Below are 5,122 nucleotides of genomic sequence, written 5' to 3' on the forward strand. Positions count from 1 at the left end.
TTCGGTCAGAATCAGTTCTTCTCCTTTTCTTCTAGAATTAACTTTCTTTGCCAGAAGACTCACAGTCTCTACAAGGCTTTCCTCTCAGCTTGTCTCTTGAGATGGATGGTAATGACAACCTCTCAGGGTCCTATCTTTCAATTGTCAGGCAGTTACCGGAAAGAGGGCTTATTTTAACTGAACCAGTATCCGCTTCCTCAATTTAACTTTCCTTAACTAGATCCTATTAAAGGAAAATAGCTAAGTTCCATTTTTCTTCCGTGTGTGTAACTAACTTCATTAAAAACTTTGTTTTTTAATGCCACGCCCCAAATTGTAGGAATCCATTATGCCATTTGATAGAAAGTGAACAGTCTTGATACGTGTTTATGTAAAGAAGATAACGTATTGGGCAGTAAATATTTTAAAACACTTCAGAAAAAGAGATTCAGTGATTCTGTAATGAGAAACGCGTGTTTTCAGTGCCTTTGGGATACACACGCACTAAAAATTATTAAATCTAAATACAATTAAAGAACTGTTTCAAAGAATTTAAGAAACGAATTTGGAGGTTATAGTATGACAAATTTTTTAATGTAAATAAAGAATTATAGGAAAACAAAAATCAAATGTAATTGAACCCTTCAAGGGAAGAAAAAAGAAAACTGGTACCTAAGTGCCCGGCTAGCTCAGTCGGTAGAGCATGGGACTCTTAATCCCAGGGTCGTGGGTTCGAGCCCCACGTTGGGCGCAAGGCATCTTTTGATACAGCACTTAAATTTCCCTTGAATATTTTGAGGTCTCTCCACAGCACTGTAGTTAAGAACGGTTTTGTTTGTTTTTTAAACCGGATTAATTTACGTACTGTCAATATTAACCAGATCTTCGGAAAAAAGAGCAGTTTGCAAACGAAACAGTTCTCAAACTGCGCTTGCGCACTTAAAAACGCAATTTTTTTCCTCTCCCGGATCCCTCGCCTACTTCCTCCGTAAAGCACAGAAGAAACCGAAAAGGCCACTGTTTAAAGTTGAAATTGATTTTCTGTGTTACTGTGCATACCTGCATTATTGCTGATAGAGGGCAGTGTTTTATTCTATCGGACCAAAATTATGAGCCTCAATATTGGCAGCTTTTCTAAAACAAGCGATCCTATGTAAAAGCAGTTAGAGAGTCGGAGGACTTCGAAGAAAGTCCTTTCTTGTTTATTTTACTTTTTTTCTTCTCAATATAGGGCTTGTCCTGGAGTGGAGGTGGGGGAATGTCTTGTGGAGAAATACACAGTGAGAAATGTTTCCTTCTGTTGTGAGATCTAGACAATTAGGGCACAATCAGGTTTTCTCCCATTGTTCGTGGGACTGTATTTGGAATCTAACCATACAATTGGATAGGTATTGGGGAAATTAATATTCCGGTAGAGGGGAGGCTCTTTGAAACAGAAGCACAAAAGAACTGAGACGTGAAATTTCGAATAGGCAATTAGATATTGTGGGAGGCAGGACTTCCGCCTTTTTCGCCTCTTCACTGAGAACTTTGAAGTAATCAGGAAGAGAATGTCCACACCACAGCCAGGCACGTTCCAGGATCTCACTCACCCGACCCTGCAGATGAACGACGCATGCTCCTACCTGAAGCACTAGTTCCTGTACTCGGCGTGTTACCCACTAGCTTTTCTCCTACTAAACGACTCATTTGTCTCTCTCGGTTTTTCCCTTCAACGTACAAACATGCTGTTAATTCTCTATCTTAAAAGAAAACGAAAACTTTGACCTAGTTTCCCTGCAGGCTACCGTTCTACAGTATTTCTCTGTTCCTCTTTGGGGTAAGTTACCCCACGGTCGCCTAAGGTCACATTCCTCTCCTCCCATCTCTTAAACCTGACAATGCCCTTCAGCCAAAAAAAAAAAAAAATCCCTTGCAGCGAGGGAGACCTGTGGGGTGTCTCAGGAAGAGGGAGTTAGAAAGAACCTATTATAGGATTGGGGCTATAGTTGTGGAATTTTGCGGAGGGTCTAAGGAAGTGAGGGTTCCTTTTGGATTGGGTGTTCTCAGAAAGCAAGGGCAATTCTATCATCTAAATAAATCTTACCTATAGGGAAAGCAGACTAAAGGAGGGATAAAGCTGAAACTGGTAGTCACTCATTTAGCAGGAGAGGATGATGTTTGGTGTTTTGAGTTGAACAGGGACCAACTTGTCTAAAGTGAATGGTTCTGTGAGATGCCAATTCCAAGTCCAGGCCTCCCCACTTGTGACAAACCCACTATAAATCAGGGGTTCCCACAATCTCTCCTGAGGTTTGTTAATTTCCTAGAATGGCTCACAGAACTCCGGAAAACAGTTTACTTATTCCTGGTTTATTATAAAGGATACAACTCAGGAACAGCCAAATGGGAGAGATGCATAGGGCAAGGTATGGGGAAGGAGCGTGGAACTCCCACGTCCTCTCCTTGGCATGGCATTCTCCCAGAACCTGAATATGTTCGCCATCCTGGAAGCTCTGTGAACCCTGTATTTTAGGGATTTTTGGAGGCTTCATCACACAGGCATGATCAGTTATTGATCAATTTCCAAGTTCTGTTTCTAATCATGACTTAGACTTTCTGGCGACCAGACCTCATCCAGAAATCATCCAGGAGCCCTCCAAGAGTTGCCTCATTAGAACAAGACACTTCTATTACCCAGGAAATTCCAAGGGATTTAGAAGCTCTGTGTAAGATGCTCCTAACACCCCCATCTCACAGGAATTGACAAGGATTTTAGGAGCTCTGTGTCAGAAACTAGGGGCAGACACCAAATATGTATTTCTTATTATGTCACACTTGCCTAATTTGTCTTTGAGTCGCTATAAGCCCAACCACAATCACCCTAATTGGCAACTACCCCACCATCCACTTTATCCTACACTATTTTTTCTATAGAAGGTATCTTCTTTTATTATTACCTCTCTTTACTTTCACCCACACCCTTGGAATGTTGGTCCACAAAGGCATGATTTTTGTCTTCGCTCACGAATGTATCTCAAGCACCTAAATTAGTATCTGGCAGATGTTCAGTAACTATGTGTTGAATTAGTGAATTAAGATGGGCGTATTAGTTTCCTAGGGCTGCCATAAACAAAGTACCCCAAAATGAGTTACTTAAAAGAAATTTATTGTCTCACAATTCTGGAGGCTAGAAGCTTGAAATCAAGGTGTAGGCAGAGTCATGCTCTCAAAGGCTGTCTTGAAGAATCTGTTCTTTGCTTCTTTCTGTTAGCTTTCTGCTGTCATCAGCTACCCTTGGTGTTCCTTGGTTTGCAGGTGCCTAACTCCAATCTCTGCCTGTTGTTACATCCTTTCTCCTTGTGTTTCTGTCTCACATGGCATTTTCCTTTTTGTATGAGGACACCAGTCATAGTGCCTGATTAGGGCTCACCCTAATAACCCCATCTTAATTTGATTACATCTGCAAAGACTTTATTTCCAAGTAAGGCCACATTCATAGGTGTTAGGAGTTCGGACTTCAACATATCTCTCTGGGGCATACAACTCAACCCTTAAAAGAGGGCTCCATTCCTTAACCTCAGCCACTGGGTGTCTGCCGCTTTATAGCTTTCTATAAAGCTATATTTCAGCTTATATTTTGCATTATTCAATAATGAAAATCTTCTAATAAATAATCCGAATTCTACAAAAGACAATTTTATGTTTACTACAAGAGATAATGTTAATAAAATACTGAATCCTTAAGACTGACAATGAGTACACCTATTCCTGGCCATCCCACTGGTTGGTTTCAAAGTTAAGAAATGGAGCTTTGTTCTTATGGAACTTATATTCCAGAAAGGAAGATAAAATCTGTATAGAAACAAATACAGGTGAAATTGTAAGTGGCTCAGTTACAGATAATGTGCTTATGAGAGAGATCACTACCTTGGGGGAAAGGGTGCTGTGGAAAGCAGTAAGTCCCAGAGGGCAGAGGGGTCTCACTTTAGGAATGAATATATTGGGAAACTGGATGGTAAAACTGAATTTTCCTAGTTTTATTCACTGGTTTAATATGGCTTTCAAGTTCTTTGTGATTTAATCCTAAATTATAATTTGCAATGCTTCATCTCAATGCAATGCTTTATTTTGTGTCGAGAATTCAGTTCACATAGCCTGGAGTAACCCCCAGTTATTGAAATTCTCCTCATCCTTCAGGAACAAGGTCAAAAGCCTCCTCTATGAAGGCTTCCTTGGTTCCCTGGTCAGAACTAACTACACATCAGCAATAAGCAATTGATCCCTTTATGGCACACACCACGCTGTTTTTTATCGTCACCTGTGTACACATCCACTTCTGCTAACCTGTAACCCCTCTAAGGGCAAAGGTCCATGTCTTCCTATTGCAGCAGTTATAGAATCTAAAACTATACTAGGTACACAGTAGAGTCAATAAATACTGAATGAATCTTAGTTCGGGGCTACTAAAGTAGGATTACATGGTGACAAAGTAGAGCTAGTACTATTTTTAAAAGTAACACACACACACGCATGAATCCTTTCCTATTCTTTTTTTTTTAATATATTTATTTTTGGCTGTGTTGGGTCTTCGTTGCTGCGCGCAGGCTCTCTCTAGTCGTGGCGAGCGGGGGCTACTCTTCGTTGCGGTGCCTGGGCTTCTCACTGCAGTGGCTTCTCTTGTTGCGGAGCACAGGCTCTAGGGACGCAGGCTTCAGTAGTCGCGGAGCGCAGGCTCAGTAGTTGTGGCTCGCGGGTTCTAGAGCGCAGGCTCAGTAGTTGTGGCGAACAGGCTTAGTTGTTCTGCAGCATGTGGGATCTTCCCAGACCAGGGCTCGAACCCGTGTCCCCTGCATTGGCAGGCGGATTCTCGACCACTGTGCCACCAGGGAAGCCCCAATCCTTTCCTGTTCTTAATGCCAGGAACCAGCTCTTTCAAGTGTGACTTGGTGTTGGTATCTTCATACATAAATCATATAGCAAAAGTAGGAAGGATCCAGAAAAAGGACAATCAAAATGATTGAACTATGAGTAAAAATGGACTTGGGATATATAGTCTAGAAAATGTATAAATTCATAATCGGTCTTCAGGACTATGAGCATACATATGCATATATTTCCCATCTTCATAGGTACTTAGAAAGAATGAAACCAGCAAAATTCT

The 5,122-nt window shown here is 41.3% G+C and overlaps 1 non-coding gene across 1 annotated transcript; it reads left to right on the top strand.

Annotated features, from left to right (window-relative positions):
* The first annotated feature begins 657 nt into the window (after window positions 1-657).
* TRNAK-CUU (transfer RNA lysine (anticodon CUU)) lies at window positions 658-730 on the top strand. Its single transcript has one exon. It is a non-coding gene; the product is annotated as a tRNA-Lys (tRNA).
* Window positions 731-5,122: the final 4,392 nt, after the last annotated feature.

The sequence above is a fragment of the Phocoena phocoena genome, chromosome 2 (genome assembly GCF_963924675.1).
Source record: "Phocoena phocoena chromosome 2, mPhoPho1.1, whole genome shotgun sequence".
In the NCBI taxonomy this organism is placed as follows: domain Eukaryota; kingdom Metazoa; phylum Chordata; class Mammalia; order Artiodactyla; family Phocoenidae; genus Phocoena; species Phocoena phocoena.